The sequence below is a fragment of the Rhinopithecus bieti genome, unplaced genomic scaffold (assembly GCF_001698545.2).
Source record: "Rhinopithecus bieti isolate Rb0 unplaced genomic scaffold, ASM169854v2 scaffold_17939, whole genome shotgun sequence".
Classification (NCBI taxonomy): domain Eukaryota; kingdom Metazoa; phylum Chordata; class Mammalia; order Primates; family Cercopithecidae; genus Rhinopithecus; species Rhinopithecus bieti.
The window spans coordinates 2,101,312-2,128,788 of record NW_016809446.1 but is presented as its reverse complement, the minus strand read 5'-3'; the positions used below and the strand labels follow the sequence as shown (position 1 = coordinate 2,128,788).

Below are 27,477 nucleotides of genomic sequence, written 5' to 3'. Positions count from 1 at the left end.
CATAATAGCAACCACATGATATATAGGTTTAGAAATATTTTTAAGATAAACTATTTCAATCCATCTGAGAAAAGGTTTTAAAATCATAAAACTGAAGTGATCTTTGGTGATCATCCATTCCAATGTGTCTTACAGTGTTTTCAATCAATTAGTTCCAACGCAGGTTTAACAAATTAGAATTTCTCAATGTGGGACTTGCAAATTTGATATTTTAACATGCTCAATAGGGTGACTCTGATACACTGACATTTGAAGACTAGTGCTTTCAGCCAAGCTTGCTGCATAGGACCTCAGAAAAAAATGAGGAGTGATAAAAATACACACATGGAACATCCCTATAGACCAACTGAAGTGAAGGGTTAAGGTAATTATGTTGATAGATCACATAACTATTCTCATGAATAGAAGTTGGGTCTTTCACTTCCTTTGTCCAGAGCATTTATGATGAGTTGATGGAGTTAAATCACAAGATAGACTGCTTGTATTCTAGCTTACTGGGAATAAGGCAGTGCTCTGTTGTGCCTAATCCTACTTGTAATATCTTCCAAGAATGTTTAAAATTACCAATTGTCCATGGTTTAAAAAAAATCTACTTCACATTATGAAAACAATGGGCAGTCCCTGGCATTTTCAAACTGTCTTTCGAACATTTATTTTAGACACTCCTTGGCATTCGTTAATGGTTTGTGATAGAAGTACACTTGCTTAAAATATCTCAAATTGAGTTACAATTCTCTTTACCTGTTAGATCATTTTGGAGGTGGATGTGGGGTAACAAGCAGGGTGAAAATGTGTGGTAGATAACTCTAAATTTGTAAAGCTCTCAAAGATGTAATTGAATTATTTAGTATCTAGATCATTGAGACATGTGCGCTGAAAATATCATTAAGTAGAATAGAACTTTCCCTCCTGCGATTCCCACATAATCACAAACCTCACTGGTTTTCTTTGGATTACAATATTAGAAAGATCACAAAGCACAGGAATTGTCACTGATGACAGTTATTACCAGGCAGCACTAACTACTCTCAAAAATTGGCAAAAAGAGAAACAATAAACTCTTGCAAAATCTAAAGGAAAAATACACTACGTGTCTGATAGGCATGTCTCCATTTTAATAATGTGCTTGCCACAGAGAGTTCTAGAATGTTTTCTATAATGTGTTCTGACCTATCATCATGTAATGTGCCAGTTCAATCAGAAACATTGGCCTTATAATTTTGTGCAGCTCTATATCCACAGATGAACAAAAGGCTAAAATGACCAGTTGTGTAATATAATCAAGCATACAAATATTGTTTCTCTTTTCCACGTAGGCTCAATTATGCTTTGTACTATTACTATGTATATCAGTACCACAAAACAGAAACTTTTGTTTTGGTCCTTAATGGTATTAGAAGTTTATGCAGAATCCATATTTTGCTTATAAATGCTGAGAAGTTCTAAGCTTAAACATCTGTTAATAAGACAGAGTCTTATTAACATATTAAATGTTATAGAGAATATAGAGTTGCAGGGCTGCCTGCAACTCTATATTCTCCCTCTTTGTCCTCTAAGAAAAACAGAGGAAAAGGTTCTTGACAACATGAAATAGATATGCTGAAAATTCAGATATTTGTTTCATATCTTCCCTGCTTTATTTCAGGCTGATTGTAAAATACCTATAAGGATGACTCATCATTCTTCATCACATACCCATGAGTAATAAACAATTAGAAAGAAGAGAGCTGGTGGGTGCATAACACGTAATTTCAAATGATGATAGACACAGATAACATTAGGTTATTGCTAGAAATAGATAAGATAATACAAATAAATTCAGACAAGTTGGAAGGGCTTAAGAAATGGTACCTATTACTTGTTATTATTTTGTGTTTTCTTCTTTTCCTTTTTTCTTTTTTCACAGACAGGGTCTCACACTGTCACTCAGGCTGGAATGCAGAGACACAGTCATAGCTCACTCTAGTCTCGAGCAAGCCTCAGTCTCATGAGTAGCTAAGACTATAAGTGCACATCACTATACCCAGCTAATCCCCCTGACCCACCACCAAGAGAGGGGTCTTGTTATGTTGCCTGGGATCCTGGCCTCAAGCAATTCCTCTGCCTCAGCCTTCCAAAACAGTGGGATTACAGGCATGAGCCACTGTGCCCAGCCCATTTTATGGTTTTTATTTGAACATTTTCAGCAATAGGATTCAGTATATGGTTTGACCCACACTGAAAAACTAAGAACAGATACAGTAAATTATTTAATGAAATTAGACACTTCCAGAGAGATCTGGAAGGAGAAGTCAAACCCCAGCATCCGTTCCATTGCTTGCTGTTTCACAAAGCAGTGAGACTGGTGGAATAGGGTTAGAGCTAAAGAGAGAATCCAGTCCAGATAACAACACTGACTTTATAAACCTGCTCGATTGGTAACAACCTACCATATGAAACTGTGCAATTGTCTTTATGTGACCATGGTATACAACTTATGCTTCACAGCTGTATACTATTTCTGAGCCTATTTTTTATTATATAGAAAGACTAATAAATAGCTCCTGTATGTATTAGATATAAATAATATCTAAAATGCTTTAGAGCTTTAGTCTCTACCAGTAATTTTTTTTTCTTTTTTTTAAGTCCCCCAACCCCTACCAGTGATATTTAATTTAGGACTTGCATTTAGGTACCAGAAATATTGTGGAATAAGTAACAGATTTTCAATCAGAAAATTAGGGGTGAATCCTGGGTCTACCGCTTACTAGATATGTAAACTTGGACATGGTGCTAAACCAGAGTGTTAGTTTCATAAGTACGTAACTAACTATAGAGCCACTGAACAAATAAATTTTGACCCCTACATTAGAATTTTTCTTTATAAGGAGAAAAAATTCAAATCATTATATTTTAATAAAATTTTATTAAATAAGCATACATTTAAATATAAGGATAAAAGCTTAAGAGGAAAATTATAATTTGGAATTGGATAAATAATGTATTTTGTTTTAAACATTTTTCAGTGTGGAATCTGATTCAAGACCTGTCAGAGTTGGTCCAGGTTCACTTAACAAAATACCGTAAAAGTAAATATTCTTTGTTCACAACTGCAAAGAATATTCACTAGAATTGCAGACATTACAAAGCAGAATTTAGGCTGTAAGTATTTGCACCACCACAGAGTGAAGATCCTTGGGTTTGAGATACCTGAGAGCCATATTATAAAGAAGCCACTGGCTGGGATTGATAACAATCTAAAAATAATAATCAATACTTAAGGACTAGATGCTTTAGAGATTTCCTTGTATTGTAACAGGGCCATGATCCAGGTAAACTTGGAGGCCATGTTACACATCATGGAAGAAGATGCTAGAATTAAAATTAAGAAACAAACAAAACTCTAAAAGTTGGAGAAGAAATGGCAGTCATGAAAAGACAAAATAAAAGAATAGAGAATGGAATAAAATAAAATAAAATTTTATTTTATGGACAAAATAAAAGAATAGAAACTGGAGAATGTATTAGAACATAAATTTAAAAATTAGATGCTTGATAGTTTTCTACGAGTGGGATAGGCTTTTTGGCTACTTAAGACAGTGGAAGGATAAAGTCCTGGGGAATTACAAGCAAGATACCATTTGTTGTGTGCCCTTCTTTTTATGGGATCTGCTCAGTCCCTTTATCTTTTGATGAACAATTCTTCCTTCACAAATGCAAGCCATCTGACTAAAGCTCTGTCTCTAATGTGTTCAAATTAAATCACATTCTAAATATAAGTGTAAACGGATTTCAGTATAATTAGTCATAGTATTTTTTTTTTGCATTTCTTTGAATCTTATTGCACTCCTTATCAGTGAACATGTTCAAGCAAAACCTGAATGACCATCCTGTTATGAATATTATACAACCAATTCTGGTTTTGACTGATGGGAGGCTGGAATGTGTGACTACTAAGATGTTGTCCAACTCTAAGATTACAAATTTTAATGCATGAAGCAATTAATTATTTTTAACTGTATTTAAAAAATTAACGGACAGGTTTCTATGTATCAAGTAGTAGGAATACACTGGGAATACTAGAAAAAAACATATAGCCCTCATGTTGAAGGAGGTCACAGACAAACCAACAGCAATAATACAGTGTGGTACATGTTGTGATGGTGATAAGGATGGGAAGTTGTGGAGGTACATCAACACCTCCTGCCACACTAGGAAGTCAATCAACACTGCTTGGAGGAGGGTTTAAAGGACAAGTAGGAGGTAGTCAAAGAAAGGACAAGAAGCTTTCTAGGAAGAAAGAGCCTAGATGAAAAATCCTACATTTTGTTTTGTTGTTTGTTTTTGAGACTTGGATTAGGCAACACCCTCTAGAAAAACACCAAAATGAGCATCTTCTGGCATCTCCATAACTCCAGCCATCACTCAGGGTCAGAGGTCCTCTCTACTCTATGTCTCCTTCACCAGGCTGTGAACTCCTGGAAGAAGGGCTGTGTTTAATTCATCTCTGACCTCCAGCACCTAGTACAGTGTGTGGCACAGAGTAGGCTCTACAACAAATGCTTGCTAAATAAATGAACAACAATAACAACAACAACAACAAAAAACTCATGTAAAGTACAAAATTGTTCACTATGGAACAGAAGTGAAGTGGGACATGTGGAAATGAGGCCGATGGTCAGGCAATGGCAGAATTGTAAAGGGATGCGGTGAGCCACGCCTGGACTCTGTCCTGAAGGCCATGGGATGCCCATGAAGGATGGAGGGAAGAAAATGGCACACTCAAGCTTAGTTTTTAGGACGATTGATCCAGAAGTGGTATGGAAAGTAAATTGGAAGAAGACATGACTAAAGACAGAAACATTTCTCAGAGACAGTTGTTTGAAAGGAATTGGACCTGAGCTATGGCAGTGTGAGTGGGACTGAAACAAGGGGCTAGATTCTAAGTTCAAAAAAATTAATTAATTAAAACAAAACCTAATCCTCAAATTAATACAGTCTAATAAACTTAACAGACTGTTTCATGAATTAAAGTTACAGTATTTATCTATCATCTATCTACATGTATCTGTTTTGAAAAGAATGATAAAATATCATGTTTTATACAATTTTGATGGGTATTGACATTATTATGTTTTGAATTCAGTTTGTGGTCCAGTCACACATGACGTTCTGAAGAGTTCCTTTTCATTAAAATTTGTGCTAATGCCAGGCATGGTGGCTCATGCCTGTAATCTCAGCACTTTGGGAGGCTGACGTGGGAGGATTGCTTAAGCAACAGAGAGCCTAAATGACCAAAGCACTGGGCCTGATATAAAGGTGGTATTCAATAAATAATTATTGAATTATGTAATAGAAAGCAAAATAAATTGATAGATTGATAATGATCTATAATGAGCATGTATCAGGCCTTCATTTAATTTTAAGATCATTATCAATCCATCAATTAATTTATATTGGTTTCTAGTATTTTATTCAGTGATCATTTATTGAATACCAGGTTTATATCAGGAATGCTGTTAGGCATTAGGAAAATGATGATGATTAAGATATAGACTGACAATAAGCTGCTTACACTGTATTCAGAAAGGCAGATGTGTTTGAAAAAACATACATTATAACACAGTAAATGGAATAATAGAGGATAAAATAGGTACTACATGAATAAAAACCTTCTGAGTCATACATATTTAAAAAGAAAATGGATGGATGCAAAACATTTGTATTATATGCATTTTAAAGTATACTAACCTACTACATCTGTGCAGCATCAACAATCTAGTTAATTATGTTAAACACTCACGTTTTTCCAGAGAAAGGTAAATATTAGTCATATATAAGTAAGGTATGAGTCACATAAAGCAGAGTACTTTCTTTTCTTTTTTTTCTTTTTTTGGGGGGGACTGGGGCAGGCTGCTTGTGTTGTGCTGTACCCACTGCAGCTGTAATTGTGATTCAGAGGAATTCTAAGTTGAAAGGAGCCTTATTCACAACCTCAGTTGAATTGGGCCAAAAGGAAACATACAGAGAATCCTTGTCATTTGAAATTCCCTTGCAACTCAAGTTTGATCCAACTGGATCAGCCTTCATACACGATTTGACTTCTCTCTTTGAGTAGATTTATCTTAGTGTGCCCCAGAGTGAATTCTAGAAATCAGGTTAATTTCCATGGCATGCTACTTGTATTCTGTCAAACTTCTGGAGGGGTATGATGGGACATACATTTGCTAAATCCTCTAGGCCTGAAATGTATACAATTCATTTACATTATGAGATGTTAAAAAATGGAGCTAGAAAAAATATTCAAGGACTTAAATTGCCAAAATAATTAATTTTCTGCAAAATTAATTGCATATATTCCAATATATTTTCAATCTTATTTGGAAAAGTCTTAATAGATGTGGCAATATTATGTGGTGGGCCTGTAGAAAAATACTTAGCTATAAAAATAGACCCATCATATGCAAGTTAGGCAAATAGGACCTAGCCAAGAGTGAATTAAAAAAAATATTTAGAACACAAAAAAGATTAAGTTAATATTAAAATAAAACAAATTTTAGAAAAATCACAAAACTTTTAAGGAGACATATTAATTTTCAATATACTCATGTGGCATTTACTTTTATTAAACCTAACATATGTTTAACATTCCATCATAACCATCACAATAATAAAGGATAGCAATTTTATATTTTAATGATAGTAGTAAGTGAGGAGAGAAAGGGACCAGTGAGGCTGATGGTTAGATTAGAAGTATTACTGGTAACAGCATCCCTAAAAGGACCACTGTGGACTGATCACTCCCATCTTTTCTTTTCTTTTCCTGTCTTATCTCATCCCATATCATCTTATCATATCTTATCTTATCTCATCCCACCTTATCTTATCTTGTCTCATCAAGACAGGGTCTCAGTCTGTTGCCCAGGCTGGAGTGCAGTGATGTGATCTTGGCTGACTGCAACCTCTGACTCCTGGGTTCAAATGATATTCGTTCTTCAGCCTCCTGAGTAGCTGGTATTACAGGCGCCCGCCATCACGCCCAGTTAATTTTTGTATTTTTAATAGAGACAGGGTTTCACCATATTGGCCAGGGTGGTCTCGAATTCCTGACCTCAAGTGATCCGCCCTCCTTGGCTTCCCAAAGTGCTGGGATTAGAGGCAAGAGCCACCACACCCAGCCAGAACTGCTCCTTTTTCTGGGATTCCAGATGAGCTGAGAAAAGCAGAATATAGCAGCAGTACACTCGCTTGCAGAGAACACTATTCAGGTAGGTTCTGAGCTTTCATTTGGTATTCTGTGATTTTTAGATTTTTAATGTACAATTCCAGAAATTCACCTGACGAAGCTCTGCAGGATCCTATACAAGCTGGTGAGTCTTTGTAGGCTCTTAAGCATGGTAGATCCTGGATGCCAGAAACAATAATTGCAGGATAGGCTTGTCATTACTTAAACTATCGCGGAGAAAATGAAGTTACAAGGTTTTTGTGTGTTTTCCATGTACGAATATTTTGAACTATGTAATACAGATACACAGCTCTGCCATGAGAAAATTACATTAAAAATATACATTGGTATGTTACTTCCCTATAGTACTTCAATGAAGAATTTCCCTGTCCTCATGTTTCAGTCAAATCTTACAGTGTATATTTAAATAATCCATAGATGTATGTCTATGGATATTATATATCAGTGTGCATATGCAATGTATTATCTTATGCTGCTATATTTTCAATTCTGTTACTTACAAGTGTATGTGTGTGTGTGTGTGTGTATATATATATAACATTATCTTGTACTATAATTTTCAATTCCCCTTGCTTTTAAAATAAAGTTCTCTCTTGAATTCTCACACTCCAAAAACAGGACTCACTCCAATTGTCAGCACATGCCAAAAAGGAACACACAAGCTCAAAACAAGAAGTCTTACACACTGCTTCCCAGTAGGAAGAACTTTCTAGTGCCACAGCAGTCTGTCTGTGTTAGAAAAAGGTCTTTTTTGATTGTGTTGGCCCTTTGCTTTTTATTCAGGATTGATTACTACTGGATCTTTCCTAGAGCTCTGTTCACAATGGTTGTAAATGACTCAAGCTTTGGCACACCCTCACTGAAGTATTTGCTCTAGTGAATTCTAAATTTCTCTGACAGAGACTACAACTGTCTCAGAATCAAGCTGCCTTCTGTAGTAATTACTGAGCACATGGTACAACTGGAGTCCTTGACATTCATTAGCAAAGTGCAGAGGGTGGGTGATAAAAGAAAAGACTAAAAATCTCAAGAAATGACTAGGTTTAAGTAAATTATCATACCTCCTAGGAAGAAAGATTTGACAGAGACACTCAGAAGGAATCAGCCTCCGAGTTCAGCCACATTGGGGTCTTGTTGGCTACTTAATCTCACATAGACGAAAACGTGAAACTGTCTTTGCTTACATGCTTGTAGGAAAAGCCAGTTTTCTACCCTTTGGAATGCCCTCTGATGTCATGAGAATTCTATTAAATGGTCACCTACCCTCAAAGAGAAAATGAGTTTTAACTTTCAGGGAAAAACCAGCGATCACACACTTACTGCAATGCAGTATTTTCGCTAACACCCAAGCATTCTGCTGTCACAGGAAACAGAAACTCAATTATAGAATTATTTAGCAGATAAATTGATATTGTAGAATATTAATCCAACAGAACAGCTTTCATGCAACACTGCAACACACTATATTCCTTTCATATAAACCAGGTGCACTGCTACCCTCCATGTAAATAGTAATGTTTATAAATGTCCAAATAAACAGTATGGATGGAGCAAATACAAAATATCATGTCAGGACTACATATGGTAATTTGTAAGTTCATCAAAACATCACAAATTTTTAAACATTTTTGCAAAAGTATCAACTCGGGTTTTTTTTTCTATTATACTTTTACTCCTTATTTTCCTTAAGAGGGCATAAATCCTTCTTCAGTACAAAATGAGTTTTAATTGGCCATGCCAATTTGTCTTTTATGATAAATTTTAGAAACTCATTAAAGTACAAATATTTATTTTATTCCACAATGAGGCTTTCTACATTAATTAATCAATTGATTCCTTTAATAAGAAGTTACTGAAGAAACCAAGAATGGTAATAGACACTATGGTTTTGAAGTCATTATAATTTTGGAAACAATGATTATTTCTATAAGGAGAGTTATGTAAAATATCTGATTTATTATTTTCTTTTTCTTTTAGAGTCAGAGGTCTTGCTGTGTCACCCAGGCTGGAGTGTAGTCGCATGATCATAGCTCTCTCAAGCTTATTCCAACTCCTGGGCTCAAGCAATCCTCCCATCTCAGCCTCCCAAGTAGCCGGGACTACAGGCAGGTGCAACCATTCCTAGCTAATTTTATTTTACTTTTGTGAGATGAAATGAGGTCTTGCTATGTTGCCTAAGCAAAATGCTTGCTTTTTCTATTATTGTAAGAATTAAGTTCGATAAACTGGTGTATCTAATACATTTACTATTTTAACATGATATTGAAGTTACAATCCACACTCTTATCTCTATGGTATAACTGACATCTATTTTTGCCACAGCTTGAGCTATTTTATCTGAGCATTCAAATATATTAATTTGTAGACAGATTTTCCCATGGTATAACAGAGTCTGTTAACCATTTACCAAAACCTTTTTTCCCTTTTCTTTGAGCATATAGCTAGAGTACATTTCTTAACTTCCCTTGCAATTAGGTGTGTTCAAACGACTGAGTTCAAACCAATGGCAGATGAACAGAAAGAAGTGCTGCGTACACTTCCAAGATCACCTCATGCACAACTGCCTTTTGCTCCTCCTTGGTCTTTTCCCTTCCACTCACTGGATGAAGAAAATGACAAAGCAAAGCCACACATGGAAGAAGCCTGGACCCTGGCTGACTACGAAGAGGACAAACAACGTTTCAACTGGAACACCCAGCCTGGACTGTTGGGTGAGCAAGAAACAAAGTTAGAATGCATTTCTAGATCTGTTTGTTATAGCAATAAGCTAATCCTAGCTAAGACACTTGGTTTGAAGAAAAGTGTAATGAGATTTTCCAAAAAATAGATGAGACTAATACAAGTAGCAGGATTAAATGAAACATTTAAGTCACTGTCCCCAATTTATTGCCTGCACAGCAAATCCTGACAGCACCTAGAACACCCTGTGGGAGGTGGAGTGGGAGAAGTGAGAGAGCAGACTTGAGGCAAGAATTTCCAGCAGCTCTTCCTGAATTTCTCTCTTCATGCCCTTCTCTGGTGTGGCTGGAGCAAAGATGGCCCAGCTTCTGGGTTGGTCCTTTTGTTACACCTGCTCTCTGGCCAAAGTGCAAACACATTCAGGGAATCTTAGGACAGCTTGATGTTTGCCAAAGGCAAAGTGAAAGCCCTCCTTTTCCTGAGATGGTAAAAGACAGAAGCCCTGCAAAGGGTCTACGTCTTGTCTCTCTAGGCGCTCTTCATTTGCCCTCATCGTTGTCACCTTTCTTTAGAGGAATGGGTGGCCCTCATTTTGTTAATTTATTTGCTCTTTAACATATCTTTTCCCGCCTCCTCCAAAACTTTGTCAAATATCCCCTCATAGTCTCACAAAACCAGTTCATTCTTCCTCCTTTTCCTTTTTTTTTCCACCCATAAAACCGGGATCTTTATTTTCTAGTGTTGCTGAGAAAATTTTATGAGATGACATAAGCAAAGAACCTACCAAGGTCTGATTACATGGCTGGCTTTCTATTAATTCTTTTTTTTTTTAATTTTTTAATTTTTTATTTCTTTAATTTTATTTTTTAATTTTTTATTATACTTTAAGTTCTAGGGTACATGTGCACAATGTCTTCCTCCTTTTCTTGCTTTCTGACTACAAACTTAGTCTTTTTTCCTACCCAAAACAAACCCCCCTCCCCTACTACACGAAAGGATGATAAACAGTAACCATCACCATAAAATCTATTTTGTAAATCTGCTATCTCAAGGCTACAGCTCATTTCTTTTCACCTCTTTAATCCATTTGTTTATCACCTACTCATTCTTTTAATCATAACTTAGTAACAACTATTAACAACAATTTATTAAATATTGTTTTGTTTAAAATCTAATAACATGGTTTTGGAAGCAGTGAAACTTTTGCCTTTGAGACTTCACCAAGTGGATAGGAATAATGACATGCCAAGATGGTTTTTCTATAGTGCAGATACATTTAAAAGGCTACAGATGCCCCTCATTGCCTAAAGGCACAATTAATACCACTTTTTTAGGACCGGAGAAAAAGCTTCATAGAAGGAATGACATTTGAATTGAACAGACATAGGTTTTATAAGGCAGACCAGGGGAACACAGGTATTTAGACAGGAGTAACAGAAATAACAAAGGTGATCATAACATGAGAGAAACGTGGCATACAAAAATAAATAATTAAATTGAGGAAGCAACAAGTCACCTGCTGAGGTTAGAATGAAGAAAAGGCAATTGAGTAGAAAGGAAAGACTGGAGATTGTCCAGAAACAGATGCTTTGACCCCTGTTCTAAATGGCACTTAATATGTTTGGAGCTTTAGACTGTAGGACAATTTGAAGTAGGAAAAATAAATGATCCAATATACACTGAAAATTACACAGTGACAGCATAGAGAAGAGTCAGTTTATAAAAGAGTCAGGAAGAGGGAAACTAATCAAGGGCCATTGAAAGGTTCTGGTAGATGCACTGAGAGAGTAAGAGTGAGGAAGAGGATGGCTCAGGTTTCTGAGATATTTCAGAATCTGATGCCTGGCCAAATTTAGGAATTAAAACAAGAGGATTAAACAATAGATTCTTGGATTTCTAATTGGACATCTTGATGGATAGCAATGGAGGTACATTAAAACTTTGGGTGCCAGGAAGAACACAGAGGGACATGTGAGTTTGTGATGCCTGACGACTGCATATCTGGATGGGCATGACCAGAGCATGGTTGAATGTTTGTGTTTGGTGGTCCGAGGGATGGAGTTGAAGATAGAGACTTTGTAGTTACTGTTGTTTTCCTGTCTCTTAATAGTCACTGAGAACCTACTAAGCATGAAGTATGACACCTTTTGTTGTTCGTTCTTTCTTCTCCTTGACTTAAATGTCATTTCCTATAATAACAACCTTGATTCTAACATGACATGATTCCTTCTTCTAAATATTCATCTAATTTTTTTCTGTTTCTCCACTTTTCCCCACCAATGTGAATGTTCCCTAATGTTCTTTGCTCTTTTCTGGGCGTTATTGTCTTCTCCATGGCCCTTCACTCCAAATACTTCAGATACTGGATAGGTAGATGAGTACCTAGTCCATAATTCCAGTCCTGACTGTAATCCTTAGCTACAGATTTCTTTTCCATTCAATTTCTTGTCCACTGCCACATATTGAAGGTGTAAACACATATTAGTGATGTAAACCTCCAATTTTCTTTTGCTTCAGAATTTACTGTCTAATTCATTCTACATATCTTTGCAGTGTAATCCAACTTCCTAACTCAAGTTTGATCACATCATTCCTCTGCCCAGAAACTGTGTTGCCTACTGAATCTCCAGTATCTAATGAATAAAGTACATGCCCCTAGGTTAGGTTTTATAGTATCTCCACAATCCTATTTCAATTTACACCTTTTGACTCAACTCAGTCTCCTGCCTTACATAATCCAATTAAAATGGACTTGCTGTTTCTTTTAACACATGTTGTGGTTTCATGCTTCTACACAATTCCTTATTTGGATTTCTCATGCTTTATAGAACAGAGACTTGAACAAGGTAGGATTAAAATATTTTTTAATGAGTAATTAGAAAGATCTTTGCTTCATCACATCCTCTTGTCTCTCTTGTAAAATGATGATTGACTCAAAAAGAGGTTTATATATTTGTTTACATATTTCAGTGAGAATTAGGCAGGTATTATGCTGCGGTTAGATTATAACCATTAAGAAAAATGTTTCCTTGTTAACTACATTTTTTTGCCAACAGCAGAAGCCTGAGGGACAAAAGGGGAACAGGCCAAACATGCCACTTCTGGGAAAATGGCCATTTATCTTCTCAGGAACAGCGAGGTCCACAGGACAGTAGCTGAAGGGTCTGCCTGCAAAGTTCCTCATATCACAGTCTATACTCAAATTAAAATTGGTTTCAATGACCATAGGACTGAGGTTTTCAAGTGTCCCAAACTCATAATCACATTTATGCTAAATTTTGTAGAAGAATGGTCTTTGGAGCTATGTGTACTGAAATGTTGATTTAAGGTGTGCATATAAACACACAGACATCTACATACCCACACATCTATTGCTAAGTTCACATTTTTCATATTGCATCAAAGGGACAGGACAGACAGATGAATGCATCTTATAAGCAGTTTTATTTTTACAGGAAAATGTGGCAAGTTAAAGGCTGAATGCTAACTTTGCACCTGAAATGTTTCCTTAAACTGCTTGTTCTATCTCTAGATTTGTCTATGATGTTCATTTTGCTTTCCATCTATTCTCTCTCTCTTTTTTTTTTTTTTTTTTTTTTTGCTTGTAGCGTCCTTCAATCTTTCTAGCCCAAGGGGCAAGGAGAGCTTGAATAAGACTTTTAAGGGCTTTTAGACATCCTCAGTTTCAGAGCACCAACCAATATGGAAAAGACTCTCGATCAGTATTTGTAATCAGGTTTTCATGAGTTGACAGCCCTAAAATATACATAAGTATGTGAAGAAGAAGAAAAAAATAGTATGTAGTGAACACTCCGTAAAGTATCAATTACACAAAAACCACAGGCAAGAAGTCCTTTACCCATTTGTCTTTCCCTTGGAGGCTGGCTATACTCCCTGCTCATCTAATCTCTTAACATCCTAGTCTTTGGCTGTTTATACAACAATGAAATTCAGTAAAGGGGAATTTTGTGGAAGGGAAGACTTAGGGTATAAATAAACTGTACCATGAGATTTTTAATAGCGTTTGAGGGTGTCTTACAATCAAGACTCCATTTCACTGATTATTTTTCCTTCTTCCCACCCATAGGTATAGGATCCTGGCAACTATATATGTACCACCTGGTCTATTCCACTGATCACAGCTTATTACCTAAGCAGCTCAGGTCATTAAAAACTGATATACTGTTTGAAGCTGGCATTCATGAGAAAGCACACCTGAGAGCTGTGCTTGTGTAATGGGCAGTAGGAAAATCTAGTCTCTATGTAAAGGTTATCTATAGTCATCTTGAATTAAAGGGAGCTACAGAGGAATCAGGCTGAGGAGTCCCAGAGAGACTGGGAGAATGGTGGCCTTGGTTCCTGGCCCATGTTTAGTTCCTGCTTCTAGACTCTCATAAGATCTGTTTCTAAGCCCTTGGATTATGAGGTCCCTCAGGAACCATCTAATAATCTTCCCTATTCTGCTTAAGCAAAGTGACTTATAGCCAGTAAAAGAACTAACTGCATAGTAACCATGCCTGGACCACGATTTTAAAATTCTAAGCATTAGAAAAGTGCTCATTAGCACCATTTATTTTCTTTTCCTATCTCCATTTGATCAAACTGTTAAAAGACAAGACTTAATAACAGCACCATCCTAATAAAAACTAGAGCCTTTTGAAGCAGGTGGTGCCCACCTCTGCCTACAGAATTCCAGCCCAAACAATCTGCCCAGAATTACTGAGAAATCAGTAGAATGTGCTGATGACTCAGCCTGTTAAGTAGGAGGGCTGTTATTGTTATTTTAACTCCTGCCAGAGTATGTGGGCAGTTCTCCCTCTTTCTGTCTCTAGTTAACCATGAGAGATCCCTCCTCAAAATCTCACCCCTGGAATAGGTTCTTGCTCAATAAGAGCCAGAGTAGCTTGAGATCTGGATATGACTGCCAGCTGATATACAGAATAGGATAGGCTTTTATAATGGAAGGATCTGATATCCTAATTTACCAATAGAATTTATTTTTAGAATTCTTAATCTGCCTTTAAAATTATTCACACAGAGTGCCACGGAGCGGAGTTGAATGCTGATAAAGTAGTAATCAGTGCAAGTCAAAGTATTTATTTTCAGAGAGGATGGTGAAAATACCAGGTTTTCTTTCTCATTTCCTTAAATGTTAGGGTATTGTGGTTCTACTGTTTGTCTTTCTCTTGCCAAATGTTCTCAACGATATAAACACTCATCAAGTGCTTCTCCTAGGAATATTATAAAAATAAAACAACAACAACAAAAAATCCCAGCCCGTTTTACAGAAAATTGTCTTAAAGGATAAACTTTGCTCATCTATGAGTGATGAAAAGATATAAATCTATTCTGAAGATAAAGTAAAATCTAACCTATGTTAAATTTGGTAAATCTTAGTATTATTATTTAGTTAAAAGATTGCAAGGAATAATAAATATTTCCTGCTCTCCAACTGGCTTTCTCATCCAGCTAATTAGTTCCTGATTTGTCTATGTGCATTTTTCTTTCTTCTGGTATTATACATTATGGCTTGAAATTATAAATCAGCTAAATAAAGTTTCTCATAGTGCCATAAAATCATGAGTCAAAAACATGAAAGTGCTTTAGCATTGCAGATGTGACAGCCTCTGTTGAAACAAACCAAAGGAATCCTTAAAAGGGCAACGACTATCACTGTTGTGCATTAAAGGGTACTCTGTGTGCAGAGCATCTACCTGCATTGTTCCATGGTAACCCTTGTATACCTAGTCATCCCTTTAGCAAGTGAGGGTCCATCCACCAGGAGAAGTGGTAGTTCTAGGGGCCAGTAATACAGCTCTGAACATCATAGTCTCTGCCTCCACGAGAGGAGATCATGTTGAGATGACATAGGTAGAAGATGCCAGTATATGTAACATCTTGTTGGCCATTGTAGGAGTGTGGGCTTTATTTTTGACTATTACAGGCAGTCATTGGTGGATTCTACATAGGAGAGTCATATCAGTTGATAAAGATGTTCTTAGAAGATAATTCTGACTTCCATGTGAACAATAGACTGTAGAAGAACAAGACTGAGTACAGGGGGTTATGATAGTAGTAAACATGAGAGACAGTGGATGTGAATGATAGAGGTAGAGATAAGACATGATAAGATCCTGGACAGGCATGAGCTTGGAACTGTAATTATCTACTCTAAGTCTTAAAGAGATTAAATCATGCCTTTAACAGGTGGTGGATGCTGGAAACAAACTTTCAGAGTTGCTAACCACTGCACTGTAATATTTAAGGTTTTTGTGTGAAAAATATCTTGGCTCACTGCAACCTCTGCCTCCTAGGTTCAAGCGATTCTCCTGCCTCAGCCTCCTGAGTAGCTGGGATTACAGACGCATGCCACCAAGCCCGGCTAATTTTTGTATTTTTAGTAGAGATGGAGGTTTCACCATGTTGGTCAGACTGGTCTCAAACTCCTGACCTTGTGATCTGACCGCCTCGGCCTCCCAAAGTTCTGGGATTACAGGCATGTCACTGTGTCTGGCCAAAAAATATGTGAATTCTATATAAGTCAGTAAGACTCAAACTTCAAACACATTTAGAACTGCATGTATTAGGATAGAAGTATTCAACTCTAAATTCACGGAATATGAGAATAAGTAATATTAGCAAATGATTGCAAAGATTTTGTCATTTGCAAAACATTTTCACTCCCATTATCCTATCCAGTTTAACTGAATTGGCATGGCTAGGTAATTTCAAAGGTAATCACCTGGTAAACAGTGTAAGGATATCACAGCAAAATAAAAATGTCTAATTAAATGGTCACATTTAGTGGTATCACTAAATTAATCTTCGTGGTTTTCAATAGACTGTTTCTCATTTTAGGTACTGTGTCTTCCTCGCTTTCCTAAAATTGACCCTCAACTCACATAAAAGGATCCCAATAAATATTAGTGGCATGAATAAAATTTCTATATATGTGACAAACAGATTAGGTTTTTCCAATTTATTTTCTGGTAGGCAGAACAGCTTCAGAGCCTGATAGGGATGAGTTTGAATGCGGGCTCTGCAATCATTATATGATCTTGAGTAAGTTACCTGAGGTATTTCGGCCTTATTTTCCTCCTATGCAAAATGGTAATGCATTTCTGACCTAAGAGACTTATATAAAATCTCATATTTACTCCTATTTGCCCATAAAGGTTAGTTTTCTCTTCCTCTTCCTACCCCAACTCTGACAAAATAATTTATTTCCCTCAGAAAATAAAAGTTGGGAAAGTCTATGTCTAACTATTTCACTACCATATACTAACATTTCTTTCACCTTAAACAAAATCAAAATTAGCTAGAGTGTTAGAAAAGATTTGAAAAAAATATTTTCTTTTCCTCCCATTATTTTCTAGGAGAATACGAGCGATTAACATGGGCCAAAGGTATTTCACTTTTAAGTATCTTAAATTCTAAGGTAGTAATTTATACTATATTTGGGAATAGTAAGTATTTCATGTATAGGGAGATAAAACAGATTCTAATTATTGTGTTATGGCAAAAGAGTAAAAATCATGAGTCCCATTAGATTAGTAAAATCCTTACAAGCCAAATAAAAAAATGTTTTTCTAATTGAAAAAAATAAAACATAAGCAGGATTGGCATGATATTATATATTAAAAACTTTGAATTCCTTATAATTCCCAAATAAGCTTTGCAAGCCATGCTTAAACAATTTTAAAATGCTGAAAGTTATTTAGACATAATAAATAATAATACTAAGCACCAGAAGATTAAAACATTAAAATGAGTCAACTTTATAACAGAAGGTGTCAACCAGATCTTCATCCCTCAATATGAAAGAATCTCTACATATAACATTGGGTAAAGACGAGCTGCAAAAGAATATCTACAGTGTGATGCCCTTTATGTAAACCTTTAAAATGTTAATAATTGTTTGACATTTGTTTCTTACATATGTCTTAGCAGTGTTAGAACACACACAGGAAGGTTATATTATCCTTAGGGTTTTGACATCTCTGGAAGAATGGAAGAAACTAAAAAGGAAGCAAGAAGAGCTTTGATGACTTCTGTCATGGTTTCTTTCTTTAGACAAGATTTTAATATAGCTGAATGTTAGCATTTGTTTAATCTGTGCAGTGGATACTTAGGTATTTGCTGTAATAAATGTACTTTTTTGAGACAGTCTTGCACTGTCACCTGGACTGGAGTACAATGGTGTGATCTCGGCCACTGCAACCTCCCCCTCCCAGGTTCAAGAGATTCTCCTGCCTCAGTCTCCCCAGTAGCTGGGATTACAGGCATGTGCCACCACACCTGGCTAATTTTTTGTATTTTGAGTAGAGACGGGGTTTCATTATGTTGGCCAGGCTGGTCTCGAACTCCTGACCTTGTGATCTGCCCACCTCGACCTTCCAAAGTGCTGGGATTACAGGTGTGAGCCACCACACCCGGACTATATATTTTTTTTATATTTTGCTTTGAACATCTTAGACATTTTCTTGCTTAAAAACAAATAATAAAAGCAAGAAAGTGAATACTGCTGAGGCCAATTTAAGATTATATATTCAGTACTTCTAATTTAAAAAAACTAAATTGGAATATATTTCCTAGAATAAAAAATCATTCATTTATAATCTTTCCATAATTTTATTATGCTTTTATCATAGGAATTTTGGGTTTAAAGATGTAAAATAAAGGAAAATATTGCTTCTGCTTATAACAGAGCTAAAGTGTATATATTCCTTTATTTACTCATGCAAAAATGTTGTGAGGAACAAATGCAAACATAAAAGTTTACCTGCTATGCATTTACAGCTCGTTCAGTAAATGCACTGTTATTTTATTCCGGAAATTTTGATAAAACTACTCAAAATGTAGGAAAGTCTGATTGCTAGACATTTCTACCACAACAAGAAACTATTCTCCTAATAACAGCTGGGGCTGGTGTTCTTTCCAGTGCCTGCTTCCAGAGCCATGTATGCAATCTCAGGTGAATCCCTGCATCCACCTGCCTCTCTCTCTGCCTCATGACCCTAATCTATAAAATGGGATGATCCCCATATCTACCTCATAGAGCTGTTGTAAGAAATAAATGAATTGATTTATGCAAATTAAGTCATGTAGGACCATGCTTGGCATGTAACAGGTACTGAGGAAATACCATTGGCATTGTTAACCAAAGCAGGAGAGACAGGCTGAATTCAATCCTGATTTCAGAGAAACAGCTTGTCATTCTCTTACTATTAAGTCAGCTCAACACTATGAAGTGCTGTTTTAATAATACTGAATTTATTATCTATAACTATTAAAATATTAGAAATAACTATTTATAAGTTATTTCTCCAATACTAAAATGAATTGTTACTTGTTTAAAGATTTTAAAAAACAAAAGGTTAGCAAAGAGTTATTTTTCACAATTGTGGGTAACTCAGAGTAGAGAGAGTCTTACCTATTCAAGGAAGTGGTAAAATATAAAGTTCGTTATGTCGTGTTCTCAAAGGGTTGATAATATTTTCTGGCTTCTTTCTGTTAAAAAAATAGAAAATTAATAGTTTAATCCCTGATCCATGTACGTTAATCACGTCAAGTAGCTCAGCAACAGAATTCATCTTGTGGCTTTCTCTCTTTGTATTTGGCAACTATGAGACCATAAGATGGATATCATCATGGTTCTTTATAGTGGTCATACACTGAGCATTTGTCACTGGCTGGGAACTATCACAGATAGAATAGAGCAGTGAAAATACTAACTGCTGCATGCTTTTTCTCACTTTGAGATCCACTCCAATGGCACTTTATAGGTATTACATCCAAGGAAGAATAAATTTTAAATTGTCTTCAGCTAATAAATAGCAGACAATCATATTTTCTCCCAAGAGAATACATTCATTATAGTAAATCGTTAATTATATCCAGTAATCTTTAAAGGACTGGGCCTCTAGCCCAGTCTGCATTGATTCTCTCCAGCACAGGATGGAAAGCAATTTTTTAACAACTCATTAAATTTTCTCCATGGAGTACTAAACTTATTTTGACATTCAGAATCCTAAATGTCATTCTGGATTAGTAGTTTTGCTTACGAACTCCACCTATAACAATACAGAATATTTCTTACTGAAGTGGTGCGTAGAAATAAACAGAATTACTAGAAAGCAGGAGGCTTGTTTTCTACTTCATAAGCCATTCAGGTGTAACCATCTTCATCTATAAAGAGGACTACAAAGGAAGCACAATACCTAAGGGACTGCAGAGCTAAGGGCCATTTTAACGTCTAGTTCTCTTACACTGGGTGTCTAAATCTATGTATCTCCATGCGTTTTGTCAGGACCTGTGTGATTTTACTCCTGGTAGAGTGGACCCCATCATATCTTCCAGGAAAATGTTGCTCTACAGGTAAGGAACCCAGACTCAAACTCTGGTACCTATTAACTCTTCTTTAAGACACAGTAGGAAATGCAAGTTGGAAAGATGCAGATGGCTCGATTCTTCTGTATGAACCTCTAAGGACCAATGTGTATATGGTTATGAGCAGATACAAGTTTGATTCAAAAGCAAAAACTATGGTCTGGGCCAGATGCTGTGTATTAAGTGCTTTTACACGTGTTAGCTCATCTAATCTGTAAACATTTACACACAATGTGCAGCAGCAAACAAGTCCTATTAGTACCTATTGAAGTTAGAAAGTCTTAACATTTAAATAAACATTTAAAAATGTCTGCAGGCAAGAAGAAACATGGTAGAATTCTCCATTCCCTGTAATAATTTGATAATTATTTTAAAAAGAAAGGTTTGCCTGTCCAAATCTTTGCACACAGCTTTTTTTTCTTTAGTCCAGCTCAGTGGTTCTCACATATGGAATATATATAACAGTATAATACAGAGTTCTATACACAATTACTTAAGACTATTTAGAGAATTTTTAAGGATAATTTTGATTATAAGCAAATCAAACCTTCTAGGTTGGTTTCAAAACTAAAGTAGAATGGTAGGCCAGCTCTGGACTTATTTGGATAGAAAGAGTCTTTGTGTACTTAACAAATGAATGCTGGATAGAATATAATGTTTTATTTTCTCTTGAAATTATATATTTTTCTTAAATTTCTTAAAGTGCCTGTTTTCTGTGCTTCATCTTCATGCTTTTTAAGTAAGCACACGTGCATACGGATAAGTGTGCGAGTACACATTCTATAGGTATGTCGTTCACCCTAGTAAAAATAAGAAAAAAATGAATTTTATAAAATATGAGTCAGTAAACTATGGTCCATGGGCCAGAACCATCCTGCTGCTGCCTTTTTTAAAAATACAGTGCTTTTGGCACATAGCCACTCCCACGCACTTCCACCTTGTATATGGCTGCGTTCATGCCATAATGCCAGACTTGAATGGTTCTGACAGGCTACATGGCCTGCAAAGCTCAAAACATTTACTCTCTGGCCAATTACAGAAAATATTTAACTTATCTGTTATCAAAGAGCATGTTCATTATTTAAGTAATATTAAAAACAACACTAAAAAAATTCTGTCTTTGATGATGAGCATTTTTTCATGTGTCTGTTGGCTGTATGAATGTCTTCCTTTGAGAAGTGTCTGTTCATATCCTTTGCCCACTTTTGTATAATAATAATAAATAAAATTCTGTCTTTCAGTCTTTCCAAAATTAACTCAGTAGTTATATATGAACAAAAGTGAAATTCTAACCCTAAATACCTGAAAGCTTATTTCATCCCAAAAGAACTAGGAAATTATTGGCCAAAGGATGAGATGACTATTAAAAAATTCAGGGTACCCAGTACCTATCAGTCATAAAAGAATGCCCCATTTTCTTTTTCTTTTCTTTTCTTTTTTTTTAAGGCAGCGCGGACCCAAAGAGTGAGCAGCAGCAAGATTTATTGCGAAGAGCGGAAGAACAAAGCTTCCACAGCGTGGAAGGGGACCCACAGCGTGGAAGAGCGGGTTGCCCAGAATGCCCCATTTTAATATAATCTTGACTTTTATGAGGTTTTGTTTATTTAAAAAAATAGAACTAACTACAATTTTCCAGGCTTTATGGGATAGAGATACATGCTATCTAGGATTTATTTTTAAAGAGCAACTTATGGCCTATTCCACAAGGCATATAAAGTTTTAAATTAACGTAGGAGAGTTAGAAGCGATCATTTTTATCCATATAAATAGCATTAAATTACTTTAACATTTTTTTTACAACATTAACAACAGAGTTTTAGCATTAGATACATTATATACTTAAATGGTTCTGACAGACTATATGGCCTGCAAAGCTCAAAACACAATATTAGCAAACATTTATACAGAATTTATCGTGTGCCGGACAATGATCCGAGCACTTCATACATATTAAGTCATTTATTCCTCACTATTATCCTTTATTATCATCCCCACTTTAAAGATGAGAAAACAGGTTAAGAGAGTTTAAGTGTCCTTGCCAGCATCACAAGGCTGGAAAGTGCCCAAATCTTTTAGTTACATACCAACTCCACAGACACTGAGAATTAGTTTTGCATCTTCAACTGTGGCTAGAGATATTTTTGAGCAAAAGGGCTTGTGGCTTCTCTGAGGAGTGATATTTCACTGATGGCAACTTTTAATTTACTAGAAGTACCTACAAAGTACTTTTATTATTCAGCATATTCAGCTTCTTGAACAAATTGTAGTATACTCAGCCACAGTTCTACCTCCCATTTTATCATTCCATTATTTCTACCAGGTTTCATTATGCTACCTTCCAGAACCTTTTAGAGTCAGATATGAACACTGTTGAGAATCATGACTTACAACACATGACAAAGTCAACTGGTTAACAATTATATTTAAGAGGTAGCCTACACAAATCAGAGAATAGGATGTACACTGCACACTGGCATCACAAAGTAACCTGAGTAAATCACTTACTGAGGAATCCAAAATACTTGTTCAGCTATAAACTAAGTCAACTTTCATCAGCTGGTTACTCCGTAAAATAAGACATGCATGCAATGTGCTTAGGCTGCATAAATGTTTGGCTGTTGGCATATTTATGTCCAAGTTATTTGCTACCTACAGTATTGAGGCTATAATGATAAATTCATACAGATTTTCAGTCTCCTGGAGAAAATGTTGTCATGGTGTGGTTTTCTCAACAGATGTAAGAACTCAGGTTTTATTAAACAACAAAGTCATTAAGATAAAATCTTCCCGGATTGTTGAGCCAGGATATACTCGTTAGTTTCCTCTGAAACACATTCTCACATAAGTATCATTTAGTTTTTAAATCTTATGTTTGATAGACTTTGCCAGATAAGCAAAACATCAGCCAGGCATGGTGGCTGATGCCTGTAATCCTAGCACTTTGGGAGGCTGAGGCTCAGCTCGCTACAACCTCCGCCTCCAGGGTTCAAGCGATTCTCATGCCTCAGCCCCCTGAGTAGCTGAGATTACAGGCATGCGCCACCATGCCCGGCTAAATTTTGTATTTCTAGTTGAGATGGGGTTTCACCATGTTGGTCAGGCTGGTCTTGAACTCCTGACCTCAGGTGATCCACCCATCTTGGCCTCCCAAGGTGCTGGGATTACAGGTGTGAGCCACCGAGCCTGGCCTCCGAATAGTGTTTCTACAAGCTAAGCTTAACCTCAATGACTAGCATTAGCCTATTCAGTCAATTCTCAAATAAACAACAATAACAATGTACTCTACCTCCACTATCAATCTGACCTACAAAGATTTTGAGCAATTCATGTAATTTAGTGCACTCATCCAGGATCACAAGATTTTAGCTATTAAAGACTGAATGTCCCCAACAGTTGGGAAAGTATCCATTATCCAAGTAGTCTTTTAAATAGTGGAACAGATGCCAACATAAAATCATTTAGTCTAACATGCTATTAAACCATTTCTATTCCCTAATGTGCTTATTATAGAATTAGTTATCTACTTATTTGTGAGTAGAAGGAAGTCATGGTGTCCCAAAGGCACTGATAGTTGAAAATATCAGAGAATGATCTTTCTTTCTTGGAGCTTTTGTCAAAGTTCCTCTTAGGAGAAACTTACATTTCTTGCAAAGGAAGCTTGTTTCAAAATATAACTTGAAAGAATTAAGAGCTGTTAGCAAATCCCTATGCAAATAACATATGGTCTTCAGTGGAGCAGAGAACTTGGGTAAGGTAGACAGTAAGAATTACCTCCTTTCATCTCTAAACACAGACGCTCCAGGCTATTGTAGAGGACTAACAGGCTGGGTTAAGCTGATTTAGTAGAAATGATCTAGTCTTGTCTGAAGCATCTCAACATAATTCAAGGCAGTAAAAATAGTATACAAGTAGGTGAAGGATAAACAATTAGATTAGTCAGAAAAGTAAGGCTTAAGCCTCAGAGGCTTTACACAATAAAGGTTATAACCTGTTTACACAAATCCTGATGTGAGTAGGGAGACTCTCCAGGCCACTTCTCTCTCATGCAGTGACGGAGTTATCTAGGTACATCCTTCTTGTGGCTCAACTCACAGCCTTCAGGATTACAGCAGCAGCAAAGAAGACATCTGGAGGGCTGAGCACAGGCTCTTAAATGCCTTAATGAGGAAGTGACACACATCACTTCCTCCTACAGCCCACTGGGCTGAACATGTTGCTTAAATGCAAGGGGTGGAGAAACATGGGGGATAAATGGATATCTGATATCTGGTGAGCAATAAATATCTTCATCTCAAGGATGCTTGGTGATATCAGCTTAAAACTTATTTTGCTAAATTGTTAGTATATGCTGACTCTGATTAAATATATATACATATAAATACATATTTTATTTTATAAATAAAATACAATTTGGCACTGCAATATAGGGAATGTTGAGCAGCAACGGGGCACACGTGTCAGTATTTTTGCTTATGTATATACTACACTTCTGTTTTCTGCTTAGTATCAGAATATAGCTGAAGAAATGTAACACTCCTTGACAGAAAGCCATCTGTTCATTTGTCTCTAAGTTGCATACGAAACACCAACCTTTTATTTATTATTTATTCCATTAACAGATAAAATTATATATATTTATCATGTATAATATGATGTTTTAAAATATGTATACATTGTAGAATGGCTAAATCAAGTTTGATATCATATGCATTACCTCACATAGTTGTCTTTTTTTTTTTGTGGTGAGAACATTTAGAATCAATTCTGTTAGCATTTTTCAAGAATACAATATATTGTTATTAACTACAGTCACCATATTCTATAATAGATCTCTTGAATTTACTTCCCCTACCAAACAGAAACTTTGTTACCTTTGAGCAACATCTCCCAACATACCCCCAACATCACTGCCACAGCTCCTGATAACCACCATTCTACTCTCTACTTCTATGAGATCAACATTTAAAGATTTCACATGCAAGTAAGACCATGAGGAATTTGTCTTTCTGGTCTCTCTTATTTCATGTAATATAATGTCCTCCAGGTTTATCCAAGTAGTTGCAAATCTGTTTCTTTGTTATTGCTGAATTATATTTCATTATGTATATATCCCATATTTTCTTGATCCATTCATCAGTTGATGGACACAGGTTGATTCTATATCTTGGCTATTGTGAATAATATTGCAATCAACATAGGAATGCAGATATGTCTTTGACATTTGATTTCAGTTTCTTTGGATATATTCCAGTAGTGGATATCTGATTTTAAATTTTTTGAAGAACCACCATACTGTTCTCCATAATGGCGGTGCTAATTTATATTCCTATCAACAGTGAGCAAGTGTCTCCTTTTCTCCACATCCTCTCCTACACTTATATATTGTCTTTTTGATAATAGCCATTCAAACAGAACACCAATCTTTAAGAAAATGGTAGAATAAATTAATACAGGTACCCAGGTTCATGTGGTAGAAGGAGAAAAAATTGGAGAGCTGCTCCAAGGAAACTGAGCAGGTTCACATGTTGCCATAAGACTCATCTTGTTGGGATACCACTTAGTGATTTATTAGTAGCTCTCATGGTCAAAACTTTTTTTTTGAAATGACAAAATCTGAATTTTTCAGCTTAGCCTCAAGGACTTTTGTACTGTGACTACAATGTATTCATCCTGAACTTTCTACTGTTATAAACCCTCACATTTTCTTAGACTAGTTCTTTATTAATTCCATCTTTATATTTCTCTCCTCTCCTGCAAAGTCCTCTTCTTTCTCCTTCTCTCTGCCTGTCTCCCCTGATCCCTTTGTCTCTTCCTTCCTCTAGGTTTTTCAATTCCTCATTCAACTGAAGTGTTCTCCATGAACTCTTCGATTCCCCAACCACTCCAGGAATGTTTCTGTTCACTCATGTATGGTTCTTGTTTCTTATATTCATTTGATATTCATGTAAACTACCATGTATAGTTAATTAAGGCTTATTGAAATTGAAAGAAATTCATGTTCCTGACCTTTTTTCTGCTTTATTTCAATTCTAAAATCCATTAGTATCTATTAAATATATAAACTACTTTTTCATAGTATTTTGAATTTAAAATAAAAACATATGCAGGATAAAAAATGTTAAACCATATACGTACACAATAGACTTCAAACAATGCTGCCAAAGTGTCTCTGAAGAGTTATTAATTTATACCCTTTGTGGACTGTATTGTATCCCCCCCCACCCCCAACATTCATATATTGAAGTCCTTACTGCTAATGTGATTATATTCAGAGATAAGGCCTCTAGGGAGGTGATTTAGGTTAGATGAGGTCATAATGGTAGGGCCCTAATCCAACAGGACTGAGTCCTTATAAGAGGAGGAGACACCAGATCTCCTTTTCTCTCCATGAGCACAAAGAAGCAAAAAGTCTCTCCTTGATCAAACTTTAGCTAGGCTTCTCTGAGCCCTCTTCTTAACTAGAAGACTTGACTTTGACTCCTTTGGATTCTTGGAGCAAGAATCTAATATCAGTTTAGAGTGAATCCCCCACCCTTGACATTTGATCATGCTGGATATCTGATTGAGTTTCTTTTCCCCAGCTTTGATGTGTGTCTTTGGTCTGCCTTCAGCAAGAATCTGATTCGGTGGGCTTGGTAAGAATCAACCTACACTTGATGTCTCTTGGTAATTTTTCAACCATAACCCCCTCACTCTGCTCATTGGCTAACGCTGGGGCTCAGAAAATAATAACCCAAAATGAAGGCCTAGGAAGCAGTTTATTTCTGATCTTCTCCTGTCCTTTTGTCTGTCTCTAGGCCTCATTCTTCTCCAACACATGCCATAGAAACTAGAATCCCTGTTCCTTAAGGTGGGTCACAGAAACCAGAGCCCTCTTTTCCCAAAGTCAGCCATAAAACCTAAAAATATCATTATGGCTCCCCACACTGTATCCCCCCTTCCCACCTTTCTGTGTAATAATTTGCCATAAATAAATGCTTTGATCTACCTTGTTTAATGGAAGGAAGGAATGTTGCACAGAGGCCATGAAGCATCTGAACAGACAGGTCTTGCTGGGTCCCCCCGCCTAGTCTATTATTATGAAATAATATCCTTTTTGTCCAATCATATTGCTACATAGCTGCCCATGCTTCATAGAACCTAAGCCCCCCAGTCTGTGGTGTTCTTTATGGCAGGCTGGGCAG

General features: G+C 36.2%; 1 protein-coding gene across 13 annotated transcripts in view; it reads right to left on the bottom strand.

Annotated features, from left to right (window-relative positions):
• The window catches only part of MAP2 (microtubule associated protein 2), a 321,080-nt gene that overhangs the window by 92,754 nt on the left and 200,849 nt on the right, over positions 1-27,477 (bottom strand). For all 13 annotated transcript variants that reach the window (XM_017889382.1, XM_017889383.1, XM_017889388.1 and 10 more), the window contains one exon: positions 19,338-19,414. The gene's annotated coding sequence lies outside the window, so the exon portion shown is untranslated. The remainder of the gene's footprint in view (positions 1-19,337; positions 19,415-27,477) is intronic.